This window comes from Xenopus laevis, chromosome 7L (genome assembly GCF_017654675.1).
Source record: "Xenopus laevis strain J_2021 chromosome 7L, Xenopus_laevis_v10.1, whole genome shotgun sequence".
NCBI lineage: Eukaryota > Metazoa > Chordata > Amphibia > Anura > Pipidae > Xenopus > Xenopus laevis.
The window spans coordinates 113,055,007-113,069,963 of NC_054383.1; positions in this window are offsets into that span (position 1 = coordinate 113,055,007).

Consider the following 14,957-nt stretch of genomic DNA (forward strand, 5'->3'; position numbering starts at 1 on the left):
AAATGGAAACTTGTGTGGGTCCTGATCTCACGCTACAATCAGTGTTGGACACCAGCCAGGAGCTTGTGGCACCCCCACGCTGCCCACCCCCCCCCTACGTTATAGGAAAGTGACACGCTACAGTTGTGTGATTCTTCTGCTTTCCCACATGCATACTTGCACCTCATATTTCAATACACAACCACTAAAACATCAGGGTGCAGTTTTTTCTGCTTAGAAGCTGCCATACTGCATTGTCCATAGAAGAGTGGACAATCTTAAAGTGATACAGACACTAAAAAACTACTTTTTAAAATATGGCTGTACATTAGTGATGGGCGAATTTGCGCGAAAACGTCGCGCCCGTTTTTTCGGCACCCGTTTTTGACGCCGGCGCCCGTTTTGACCGAATTTTCGCGGGCGTTTCGCGAATTTATTCGCTGGCGGCAAATTGCGCAAATTTGCGGCAAATTCGCGCCTGGCGAATAAATTCGCCCATCACTACTGTACATTAAAAGTTACCTATAGGTCATGTTGATCGTTTTTTGCTGAGAGGTTTGTTTTTGTAAGTTATTGTTAGTTGACGTTTCTATACCTGACTGTTTTGCCAACCTGACTGTCCCATCTCAGCCTGTCAGTTAGAGTTTCTAATACTAACGGACTCCTGCTGCACAAATATGGCAGCCCCCTCATACAGGAACATGGGGCATCAGACAGGTAATGTAAAAGCATTGTGCAAATACTTTATGGCAAAGTTATAAGTAGCTTTCAAAGGCAACATTATGATACTTATAAAAAAGAGTTTAATTTCTGGTGTTAGTATCTCTTTAAGTCACTCTTACAGAATACACATTAGGGGTAATTATATTTGGAGGCAATTAACCGGCTATCCATTATCCTCTGAGTACAGCTCTGTCCAAGCCCTTCCATGCAGACGGTACATAAGTTATTGTGCTCACATGCTCATGGGCTGGATCAATACAAATAGCAATGTCACACACTGGAGGCTTCCATATATTCTTCTATCAATTGTAGGACAGCCCCTTTGCAAGAGTACAGTTCTCATTTCCCTGGCTATATTTCTGCTTTATCTCTACATATTAATCATCACTTAAAACTAGGAATGCACCGAATCCAGGATTCGGCCTTTTTTCAGCAGGATTCGGCGGAATCCTTCTGCCCGGCCGAACCGAATTCTAATTTGCATATGCAAATTAGGGGCGGGGAGGGAAAATCGCGTGACTTTTTGTCACAAAACAAGGAAGTAAAAAATGTTTTCCCCTTCCAACCACTAATTTGCTTATGCAAATTAGGGGTTGGATTCAGTTCGGTATTCGGATGAATCTTTCGCAAAGGATTCGGGGGTTTGGCCAAATCCAAAATAGTGGATTCGGTGCATCCCTACTTAAAACCCAGCACAGGTATGAGATCCATTATCCAGAAATCCGTTCTCCAGAAAGCTCCAAATTGAAGGTCATCTCCTATAGACCCCAGTTCTCATCACATTTTAAAAACTGCTTTATGCTTTCTCTGTACAGTTATTGGATCCATTATTCGGAAACCTGATATCCAGAAAGCTCTGAATTATGGAAAGGCTTTCTCCCATAGGGGTTTATTTATCAAAGAATGAAGTTAGAAATAACCACAGTCCGCTAGAGTGAAATAACGCCTCTCTCCATTCGTTTCTATGGGATTTTGAAAGGCGTATTTATCAAAGGATGAACTTTCACTTTCACCCTTTGATAAATTCACCTTAAAAAATCCCATTGAAATTAATGGAGAGAGGCGGAATTTCACTCTAGAGGACTGTGGTGATCTCTAACTTCACTCTTTGATAAATATACCCTATGATTTCCTTTTTCTCTATAATAATAAAACAGTACATTGTGTTTTATTCAAACTATGATATAATTCATCTTTATTGGAAGCAAAACCATCTTATTGAGTTTAATTAATGTCTCCATTATTTTCTAGTAGACTGAGGGGGTAATTTATTATTATTAATTTTTTTAAACACAAATTTTTAAGATTTATTAAAGCCTTATGCTGCAAAAAGCCGAAATCTGAAAAGCCTCCATCTGATAACTGCCGAGGTTATGTGTAAGTCAGTGGCAGAGATCCCTATCCTTTATGGAAGTTTCTGTGGTCAGCGCTGGAATTAGCCCGAAAATCCAACAATTTCTGACTTTTCGGGCAAAAATAAAAAAAAATTGGGCTTTTCTAGAAGAAGCCTGAAAAAAATTAAGTGATTAGGGAAAAACCTTGAAAAAATTGTACGATTCTGGTTTTTGCTTGATTTTATCGGGTTTTTACCCGAACCAATTAAACCTTTTTTTAATAATAAATAAGGTAATATAGGGTATGTGAGTTTGGTCATGCTTTTTTAATTAAATAAAGAGATACATTCGGATTTTAGTAAATAACCCCCCTGAATGTATTAAAATCCAAAAATCCGTTATCTGGAAAAAAAACAAGGTCCCGAGCATTCTGTATAACTAGTCCCATACCTGTAATAATTAAACAGTATCCTGATCCCAACTAAGATATAAGGAATCCTCATTTAAGGCAATGTAGACAATGTTTATATATTGTTTAAGAAATTTTATAGCAGACAAGGAATGGGGATCCAAATTACAGAAAACCCCCAGGTCTCAAGCATTCTAGATAACAGGTCCCATACCCATATGAAGGAAGAAATCATAGTAGAAGATGGGAGGGCCTTTTGGATTGAACTCAGATGGTGAAGCAAATTAATTATAGGGGTATGATATAGACCCTCTCAGCTTTCAAACATAAAAGGCTTCTAGTTTGGGACAAGTTTTGATAATGGGGTTTAATAACCTAGACTAGATATAGACTGGAGCAACAGTACTACCAGGACAGATAATAGACAATTACCCACAACACATAACAGATGTGCAAGTACTAGAATTAATAGTTAACTATTTAATTTAATGTTTTCATAAAAAGTAATGTATATGGAGTCAATGAAGACTCGGAAAGCAAATAATAGCACCTCAAGTTCAGTTTATTTAGTGCATTATAATTGTCACAGATCTTTTAGACGAGATATCTTTAACCTCACACAGTTTCTGTGATTTTATATACCATGCAACAAGTAAAGAACTCCGTGTGGCCATTGTGGCTTATGCATGTCTGACATTCTATCTCTGGCTGTGGGTGTTGCTTATTAGGACCTCAGTAATGACGAAAACCAACTAAATTTGTACAGGTATGGGACCTGTTATCCAGAATGTTCGGGTCCTGGACCTAACGGATCTTTCCGTATTTTGGATCTTCATACCTTAAGTCTACTAAAAAAAATAATGTAAACATTAAATAAACCCAATAGGCTGGTTTTGCTTCCAATAAGGATTAATTATATCTTAGTTTGGACAAAGAACAAGGTACTGTTTTATTATTGCAGAGAAAAAGCAAATCATGGAGTCTATGGGAGACGACCTTTCCGTAATTACGAGCTTTCTGGATAACAGATATATATATATATATATATATATATATATATATATATATATATATATATATATATATATATATATAACCCTTTCAACACACCTTTGTCAGTGTTACACTCCACGTGTGGCGCTTACCTGATGGCACGGGACAAACCTGAGCCACTCTGCAGTGGTATGGGGAGAGACTGGGTACCTGGTACTTACCAGCGAAGTGCCTCCACTTAGTGGGAATGCACCTACGGGTGGCCCCACTAGGAATAAAAAAATAATGCCCACACAGTATTGGTTAAACTGAATAACTCTTTATCTAATATAACTGGCCAACTAGTACACGCAGCACTCCTAACCAGTGGCAATAGGGCCTCACTAACTAACTTGCTAGCACAAAGCTGTCTACCTAACTAAGAAAGGCAAAGTCCTTTCAATAAAAAGTCTCTTTATCTTCAAGCGCTTCTTTAGGGTACTGTTCAAACAGGATACTCACTCCAAAACCTCTTCAGATACTTTAGCGTTCTCTTCAAGGTGAGTCCAGCACATACAGTCATACAGTGCGACTACCAGCTCTTTTGGATGCTCAGATGCTCTGTATTCCTTTCACACTCTCTGTCTCTCCAGGCACAGTATCTGGCTTTCCTATGCCAACCTGATCCAAATTAATGCTTTTGGTGGAGCCTCTCAGCTCTCTGGGCCCACTGCCAGCTCTCTAGCTTCCCTCTCTGTTCACCATGCGGTTCTCTTTGCCAGGCTTTCTTCTTTTGCCAGTCTCTGTGACTTCCTCTTCCTGCCAGCCACTCTCTAGCTGCTGTGTCACTTCCTACTGCACTGAACAGCTGGTTGCTAGGGAACAGCTTACAGCACACAGACACGTGCTCTGTGCTTCTGCCCTTACAGGGATAAGAGCAAGGGGTTTGCACTAATTCCATATATATATATATATATATATATATATATATATATATATATATATATATATATATATATATATATATATATATATATATATATATATATATTATAACAAACAAGGGAAAGTTGTGCTCACCACAAATTTTTAAAAACATTAAGCAGGAGTGCAATGAGGTTGTGACCACAAAATTCAATATATAGGGATTTAAACAGGAAAAAAATCTTTATTTCATGATCGACGTTTCGCTGACACTGGGGCCTTTATCAAGTTACCGTTTCTTTTGCACTGCTTTCAGATTGTTCATAGATGCAAACCATATAAACAGGGGAATGTAATAAAAGTCGCAAAGAGCAAAACAATTCGCACCAATAAGACTAAAAATCCACATCTCGCAATGTAATATTGTTCCTTAAACTGTTATTGCATTGCGAATTTTAATTGCGCACTGCGAATTTTAATTGTGCATTGCGAATTTTAATTGCGCACTCATAAGAAGTGCTTGAAGGTGTCGTAATCTTATGGAGCAAACATAACGACTTTTTCAGTAAGAAGTTTTATTACATTGACTGCGCATTGGCGCAACTATAAAATTCGCAAACGGTCTTTCACTGTCGGAAGTGGTCGCTAAACAGTTTCCGGGCTCGCAAAAGCTATATTAAATTCGCACAAAGCAAAATTTATTCGCGCAAAGGCATAACTTTTCGCATTGCGAATAGTTTTTCCGTTAGCGATTTTTATTACATTACCCCGTAAATATCTTATTAGACATCTTCAGACCACTTAACATAGGTACATAATAAGTGAGATGAGAGTAGCTATAGGAGACTTTCTCCATATAATACAACAGGGAAAGGCTATTAAATCATACATAGGTCCTGCAGTTCAGGAATCCATATTTTATAGCCTATGTTCTGTGGGAGAAATGTCTGCCAATACACCCAGGAGTAGTGATGGGCGAATTTATTCGCCAGGCGCGAATTCGCGGCGAATTTGCGCGATTCGCGCAGAGCGAATAAATTCGCGAAACGCCCGCGAAAATTTGCGGTAAAAATTCGCCGGCGTCAAAAACGGGCGCCTGCGTCGGAAAAACGGGCGCCGGCGTCAAAAACGGGCGCCGGCGTCAAAAACGAGACGCCGGCGCCGTTTCGCGAATTTTTCGCCGTTTCGCGAATTTCGCACGAAATTCGCGAATTCGCCCATCGCTACCCAGGAGTAGGGCCACCAGTTCTAATCCTTAGTTTATATAAGGCTTGGTCTTAATGGCCTCTGTCTAGTATCAAGGGTGGTTGTTCTTGTGATCGTATCTTGGGATGATCATAAAGCTCCCTATAGTCACCAACAACCTTTGTAAAGTTGGGGGGCTTGGTCCCTGTGAATCAAGTAAAAACAGTAGTAGTCATCTCTTTCATAGCACACTCATAGGAATGGTGAGAAACATGGGCCACTTTATCAAGTGCAGTATTTTGCTCTTTTAAGGAGTAGTTTGGAGGAGGTTATTTACTAAAACTCAAATCATATTATTTTATTAAAACAAAGTAGACCTAACTCCCGTCCATGAATTTAACTCATTTATCAATAATTCTTCTCGAAAAAGTCGGAGCGGAAAAAAGGTTGCGAGCCAATTCATATTCATATTCAAATTCACGCTTTCAAAACTCAACTTTATCGAATTGTCACTGCGACAACTCGAATTTATTGGATTGTTGGATGAAAACCAGCGTGGATCACGATGTCAAGAAACATCTTCAGGGACATCTGCCATCAGGGTCGGACTGGAGCACTGGGGGCCCACACTTTTGGGGGCCCCCACGCGCATTCTCGAACGGCAGTCCGCAGATAGGGATGTAGCGAACGTCGGAAAAAAAGTTCGCGAACATATTCGCGAACTTGCGCAAAAACGCGAGCGGTTCGCGAACGGTTCGCGAACCCCATAGACTTCAATGGGAAGGCGAACTTTAACATCTAGAAAAGACATTTCTGGCCAGAAAAATGATTTTAAAGTTGTTTAAAGGGTGCAACGACCTGGACAGTGGCATGCCAGAGGGGGATCAAGGGCAAAAATGTATCTGAAAAATCTGCCTGTGTGTGCTTGGAAGAGATAGTGTAGGGGGAGAGCTGTTAGTGATTTCAGGGACAGATGATAGTAAGTTTGCTGGCTAGTAATCTGCTTGATACTGCTCTGTATTGGAGGGACAGAAGTCTGCAGGGATTTGAGGGACATTTTAGCTTAGGTAGCTTTGCTGGCTAGTAATCTACTGTTCTCTTTAAACAACTGCCATACGTTGACCTTGTAGGCATTGTTTGGTGTTTTTTCTGGAGACGGTAATATTATGGATATTTAGACAGAATGTGAACAAGGTCACACAGCTCGATGGCGGGTTGAAGAAAACAGTGTGCAAATAATGCCTACAGGGCAAATAATGCCTAAAAGGTCAACTTATACACTACTACAGCGGTAGTAAAATAAAAAAAAGTAAAATAAAAAAAAAATGAATATTAAAAAAAAAAATTAAAGTTGGTGCTGCTGAACTACTAGGAGCAGCAGATTAGCACACCAGTCCCACTCCCCAACACTGCTAGACTAATAGCACTGGGCTCTTATAGTAGTAGTAGTAGTAGTAGTAGTAAAACAACAAAAAAATAAATAAAAGCAGTCCTTACAAGGACTACTGTTATTGCAGCAGTCAGCAGATGAGATCAGAAGCAGGACAGCTGCCCACTGCAGCTACATACAGAGCACTGCAGTAGAAGGTAGATTACTAGCCAGCAAAGCTACCTAAGCTTAAATGTCCCTCAAACCCCTGCAGACTTCTGTCCCTCCAATAACAGAGCAGTATCAAAACGATTACTAGCCAGCAAACTTTCAACTGTCCCTGAAATCACTAACAGGCAGCAGCTCTCTCCCTACACTATCTCTTCAGCACACACAGGCAGAGTGAAAAAACGCTGCAGGGCTTCGGTTTTTATAGGGAAGGGGAGTGGTCCAGGGGAGAGCTTCCTGATTGGCTGCCATGTACCTGCTGGTCTGGGGTGAGAGGGCAAAAAAAAGCGCCAACAATGGCGAACCCAAAATGGCGAACGTCGCGCGACGTTCGCGAACTTCCGGCGAGCGCGAACACCCGATGTTCGCGCGAACAAGTTCGCCGGCGAACAGTTCGCGACATCTCTATCCGCAGAGTGTCGCACATTTTTTTCTTTGGGCTCGAAAAGAGGCGAGAGGGCCCGGGCCGGCGTGGGCCCATGAGAGCCAGAGCCCACCAGGTTTTTTCCTGATGTCCCGCCGACAGAGTCCAACCCTGTCTGCTACTGAATTTGGATTTTTAGCAGTTTTGGGATATAATAAATCTCTAAAAAAAAATCCCTCTAAAAATTCAAGTTTCCCTCTTAAAAAACTCAACCAGAACAATTCAAGTTTTCATAAATAGGTCCCTAAATGTAGGGAGCACAGTTGGAAAGGGAATTATTTTGATCCCTGAGAAGCTTCCAATGCAGGGGAACCACTTCTTACATCCAGAGATTCTGGACAAATGCTTTCCAGGTGCCAATCTATATCTAATGTGCAAAGTCCAGTCCTGAGCTTGGGGACATCTTGTGGTATAACTAGAATTAGCAATGCGCTGATTTTAGTTTGAAATTTGAGTTTTATTTAAAAAAAACCCCCACAAATGTTTGGTATTTAAGCAGAAAAAAAATCGAATATAAAACTTCGGCATTGACAAGCCTGTGAGATCAATGGGAGTTGTCCTAGGCCAAATTCAAGATTTTTTTTTTTAAAAAATTCAGGTTATGAACTCGCAAATTCAAGATATTTCTTCCACGGATGTCTTTCTATTAGGATTTTTAAATAAATGAGCAAACCTTTGAGGTTTTTTTTTATAAATCATGAGTTACTTCAAAGTAGAAAACCTCTAAAATCTCACAAATTCAAAGTTTAATAAACAAGACCACAAATGTTTACTGGCATGTCTTGGTATTAATATGAGTATATTTGGAGGCAAACTTGATTTATATTATTGAATGAACTCTAGTTTGCTTCATTTCTTTTTGTAATAAAACTTTGTTTCTCCCTTCCACTAGAAACAACCAGATGAACAAACAGAGAAAATCATTGTGGTAAGCAGAGAAGAATTTGACTACACATTTGTTATTTATTGTACATAACTAATACTTCTACTGTAAAAGACAGATTCTGATTTGATAGAAATCTCGAGACGGCACTCAGGCACGGAGGCGGAGCCAAAAAGGCCTGGGCCTAGCGCGGCATTATTGTAGGGGCGGCATGTTGTCCGGCTGCAGCCTAAGGAGCACTGGGCAAACCCACCGTTTCTGCGCATGTGGGTGTTTGAGCTCCTGCTCATGCCCAGGGTGGGTGGTGCGCTCGCTGGCCTCCTGGTGCTAGGACCCAGCTGCCCAGTGGTGCTAAAGCCCGAAATCCGGGCCTGCCACACTAACATTTTGGGAATAGTTCATTTGGTTTATAAAATATTCATGAATTAAAATTAAAATGTAAATGTTACCTGGCTTGTCTTGCTATATTATACAGGTACTGCATTTCATGAACTTTACAGCATACATTTCATAATGTTACGGATGATGTGTCAGAGGGAAAATGGCCACCGGGTGAAAGCTGCTGTTTGTTTTAGGAAATGTGATGGTGCTGTCAAATGGAGGGGTTATATGCAGTACAAATGATGTGGCTTGGGTGGGGAAGATATGCCCAACTTATATACATGGTAGGAAATTGAGGCTTTACATAGCCTTTAAGGGGGAAGGTAATTAAAGTCACAAGTGTTATTTAAAAGGGTGTCTTTGCAAATGTTTAGCACTGCTCACAATGTAAAATCATTTGCTGCTGAATACAGGCCACCAAGGCTCGGGCCTAGGGCAGCATGCTGCCCAACCACACCCACATTGTTTTGGAAGCTCTAGTGCTGCTCATGAGATACAATCGTTTTTTAAATTTTGTGTGCGCCAATTCCCAATGCTCCTGACCTAATAATGAAATTTGCATTCTTGCACATGCAAAAATGAAGGGATGGGGACAGGGATGACAAACTCCAGCGGGCCTAGTGGTGTCGCTATGTAAATCAGGGCCTGGCCGAAAATCACATTGCGCCTGCCGTGGAGTTTTGAGTCACTTCTGCCCATTCTCGTCTACAAGACTTCTCTCAGGCTTCTGCTTTTCTCTGGAACTCTCTGCCACAAGCTGTCAGACTTTCTCCTTCCTTCCAAACTTTCAAGCGCTCCTTACAGACCCATCTGTTTAAAGAGGCCTATTCGATGTACCTTAATTAATCATTGCTGTATCAAAAATGACAAATTGTTTATACAATCCTAATGTCTCAATTGTACCCTAACCTTTCTAGTTTGTAAACCCTATTGTACTCTGTAATCCTTGTCTGTTATCCACCATTTATTCCCTGTTTGCTATAACTGCAGTAAAGCACTGCGTATCTTGACAGCGCTATATAAATAAATGATGATGATGATGATGATTTATTATATCCCAATGCTGCAAAAAGCCCAAATCCGAAAATCCTCCACCTCAGACCTGTTGAGGTCATGTTTAAGTCAATGGGCAGTGGCGGAACTACCGGGGGAGCAGGGGGTGCGATTGGGCCAGGGCCCGCACCCCCTCAGGGCCCCCCGGCAGCATGTGCGCCGCTGCTATCCATTGCGTGCCTCTGTTTTCTTTGCGGAGAATCGCGTACGGAGGGGGGTGGGGGGGCCCTGGGGGGCCCGGCGACATGTCTCGCGTCATGGCCCGTCCCCCTCCAGTTACGGTAATGTCAATGGGAGATGTCCCTTTCCAAATTGCAAGTTATCATGGTCTTCGCTGGGTTTAACCCGAAAACCCAATATCGGCTAATCGGGGTTTCGCTCTATTTTTTCATTTTTTTCCCCGGATCTGATTTGAGTTTTTTTTTATTAATAAATAAGGCAAAATCAGGGATGGGACTTTAGTCAAGCTTTTTCTATTGAAATTATGAAATAATTAGAATTTTAGTAAATAACCCCCTTATTGTAATAAAACCTTTGTTTCTGTCTTTCCTAGAGTCAACCAGTTAAAACTGAGGAAATCATTCCGGTAAGCAAAGAAGAACTCGGTAACAGACATAAATCACACAATATTATTATTTGTATAATTCTCCTCTCCAGATTCTAGATATCCCCTGTACCTTTGCATTAGAATAAATCCCTATACTACCCGGCATTTATTTATACACATGAATTATATCTCCTCAAAAGCACTTCCATTACCACAGATAAAAATACCTTTAGCCTTTTCAATAACATCAGCTTTATATTTTGTAACCAGGCTCAACCAGAGAAGACCGCCGATGCAATCTGTCCGGTAAGCTCCAAAAAGATTCTGACACCAAACTTGCAAATAAATATTTAGAGAAGACATTAATTAAGGTTTAATCTTAAGAGACCTAATAAAACCTTTTTTTTCACAATAATAACACAGTTTAAAGAGAACTAAACCTTTTAAACATATACCCCCGAGCCTTAGTGTTATCCCGAGCAAATGCCCATAAGTCTTTATTTACCCCTCCGTGCAGATTCTGTCCAGATCACGGGCGCCATCTACTTCTCTTCAGTAATCTTCGGGAAGTAAGTGCTGTATCGGCGCATGCGCAGTTGGAGCAATTTTCTGTCTCGCTACAACTGCGCATGCGCCGAAACTCACGAAAATTGCCAAAGTACCGGTCTTATTCTGAAGATTACCGAAGCGCCCGTGAGCTACACTGGACTATATCTACACGGAGGTGTAAGTAAAGAGTTAGGGGCATTTGCCTGGGGTAACACTTAGGCTGGGGTAGAGGAAGGAGAGGGGTCAGGGGTATTTTAACTTTAGTATTTCTCCTTTAAAGCCTAATAAAAGGCTATAGCTTAATAATTTATCTTAAATAACCTCAGCGGTTCGCTCACAAACTCATTTCATCTAATAAAAGCTTTTTCTCTTCCCCAGGAAGATGATTCTTATAACTTTGAAAACAATTACCCGGTAAGAAAACGTTGTAAAACTGTATTTTGGAGCAGATGCAAGAGCTCCGTTTTTTTACTTCCTTATAGCAGTCCTTTAGCGTTTCCCAGTTTCCCATCACCTGTGCTTCTGTCTCTCTCGTTTATATAGTAGCTTATTTGTCCAACAACAGGATATTCGTTTAATAATGTATTTATCACATGCAATGTTATGTTATAGAAGCCCGGAAGATCTTTAAAACTAGGAAAGTCTATTGGCGAGGGCAACTTTGGCGTCGTTCATGAGGTGAGATATTTTTGATGATAATATTTTGGTTCATGCTTTTGGGTGATGCCATCATTTTGTCAAATGGACATTCTCTCTATAGCAAAGACCTTTCTGTGGTTTTCTTGTGTTTCTGGAGCTGCCAATAACCTCACCCTTTCTTTTTTTCTATTTTTGTTATAGGGATGGCTTCCTCTCAAATGCAAACAAGTGGCCATAAAAGTAGTGAAGAACACAAAGGTAATATGGTTTCATACTATTGCTATAACTAGATAATAATTCACATTCATGAAGAAGCCTTTATGAACCAACTTTATGATCATCAATAGAAGGAGAACATGTTAACCCAATATTAGTATTCCACTTACATATTAATGGACAATCACAATAGTGAATGGAGATAGGCTTCTAGTACAGTTCTCACAAAAGAGTATTAATATTTTGCCATTGTTCATCATTAGGCCACTGTATTTGAAATAGTTATTTCATCCATGTTATTTAACTTAGCTTGTTTTGTTTGAAACTAGCATGAAGAAATCCGAAATGAATTAGATATCCTAGAGAAGGTTTCTGGACACAAAAATATTATCGACTTTTATGGGGCATTCTACCAAAAGCCCACTAAGAACAATTTGCAAGATGAAGGACTATGGGTAAGGAAGGGTTTATTCAGATTGGTTGAACATTTGTGCACTATATCAGGGGAGAATTGGTGGAGGGATACAGGAAGACCCATAGTTTCTACTGTCATGTGTGTGTTTGTTTATTTGAATACATGCTGAAGAAAAACATTAAGGGGATTAAAGGTCGAGGTTTGCAAGGTTTTTTTTTTATACTTTGAATGAACTCATAACTTGTGTTTTCTAATTTTAGAAAAAAATTAGAAAAAAAATGTTTTCTAATTTAAGAAAAAAATTAGAAATAGGGTGAACAACTCAAAAACTCGAATCAAGTTTTTTCACGGGAAAAAACTGAAAACGCTTGAATTAAGGGAGTTTTCGAGTGAAACCCACTGAAAAAAAACCTGAACATCATGAACATCTTCAAATGGTTCATGACGTCTGCCATTGACTTCTACATGTCCTTGACAGGTTTCAACTGGAATAATTTTAGATTCAAGCTATTTCCAGCTTTGGGGTATACTAAAAAAAATGTAATTTTTTTTTATAAAACCCTGAAAAATTCGAGTTTTTTTTAAAGTTTTTTATAACCTGGCAATTCGAGTTTTTGACTGAAAGCTACCTTTGAAAAAAAACATTCAGGAAAACACAACTCAACCTTTGATAAATAACCCCCTAATTGTAGGCAACACGTGCATTTAAATTCTTGGGAGGGAAGTGAGCAAGAATGTCTTCTTCCAATGTGTCAGTAAGGCTTCACTATAGAATTGTAGCCAACACAAATGTATGTGACTAGTGATGTGCGGGCTGGCCCGATACCCGCCGGACCCGTGGGTCTGGCGGGTTTGGGCCGACCTAGCACTCCTCTTCCAAATGCCGGCTTTCGACTTCTGGGTTGAACTTTTATAGCCGCGCGCCTCTCGCCCCGCCCCTTTTGTGACGTCATTGGCGGGCCAGCATAGAAAGCAGGCTCCGTGGGTGGAGGGAGGGAGGGTGGGTGGCGGGCAGGTGCAGGTCAGGAAAAGCTATATGTGATGTTCTATATTTTCTTTCAGATTGCAATGGAATATTGTGCAGATGGATCAGTATACGATCTAATAGGCACCAAAGAGAACCATTCATTGGAGGAAGAATGGATCGCCTATATATGCAAGGAGGTATTACAGGTATGTCACCTCCCAGGTACTCCTTTGGATATTTGTTTAATGAGTCTATATCTTATTAGCTCAGGATATTTATATTTTTGTATTATGAATTTCCCCAGGGCCTGTGTCACCTACAAGATCGGAAAATCATCCATTATGATCTTAAACCTGAGAACCTTCTGCTCACCAAATCCGCAGATGTAAAGATAAGTAAGTGATGCTTAGAATCTGAGCACCGGATGGATGGTGTGAGGCTTTAGTGAAATGGGACATGAGAGGGATTTATTGTTCAGAGTTCTCTGTCCATTTATTCTCACTCTCTGCGTCACAAATGTTTCAGTAAACTCTTTAACATTTTAAAAAAGTATTCCTGCACTACTGTTTTCTAACATCAAGGGGCCGATTCATCAAGGGTCGAATATCGAGGGTTAATTAACCCTCGATATTCGACTAGGAATTGAAATCCTTCGACTTCGAATATCGAAGTCGAAGGATTTAGCGCAAATTCTGCGATCGTACGATCGAAGGATTATTCCTTCGCCCGAACGATTAAATCCTTCGAATCGAACGATTCGAAGGATTTTAATCCAACGATCGAAGGAATATCCTTCGATCAAAAAAGTTAGGCAAGCCTATGGGGACCTTCCCCATAGGCTAACATTGACTTCGGTAGCTTTTATCTGCCGAACTAGGGGGTCGAAGTTTTTTTTAAAGAGACAGTACTTCGACTATCGAATGGTCGAATAGTCGAACGATTTTTACTTCGATTCGAAGTCTTGGTCGAAGGTCGAACTAGCCCATTCGATGGTCGAAGTAGCCCAAAAAAAACTTCGAAATTCGAAGTTTTTTTACTTCGAATCCTTCACTCGAGCTTGATGAATCGGCCCCCAAGTAATATTCTCCTTTAATGAGTGATCAGAGGAGGAACCCATAAATAAAAATCATTTCCTTAATCATTAACTTCCTATCTTCAAAGTGTTGCACTTATAAATTATAATTCATGCTTATGTCGATTTCAGTTGATTTGGGCCTTGCCACTATTGGAGAAACAAGTAATAGCGGCACTGGAACACTACCATATATGGCACCAGATGTATTTGGCCTCTTTTTTAACGACTATGTTGAATATGATAATAAGGTACAGTAATGTCTTGTCTCTTTCTTTTCATTTTCGAGCTCATGTCACTTTTATATAAAACATGTGGGCCCTACCATTAGTAGTTATATATCAGTGGCATACTTCTAAAGTATTTCTTATTCCATGTCAGAGTATGGATGGATATATAACAGGATAATCTAAATAATCTGTAATTGGAATTCTGTGTATGTTCTCTAATAGTTGTCTTTCCCCCCCCCATATTTTAATTTCTAGGTCGACGTGTGGTCAATGGGCATCACAGCCATTGAAAAGGCAGAAGGATATACCCGTAAGTAAACACCAATTATTCTTGGAATTTGTATGTACCATAATACATAATAAGTGTTACTAGAAACATTCATGTGCTATGCTATAATATAGACTGATGCTGTTCCAATGTAAATTTAACAAATTCTGAATATTAAAAACTAAGCCCA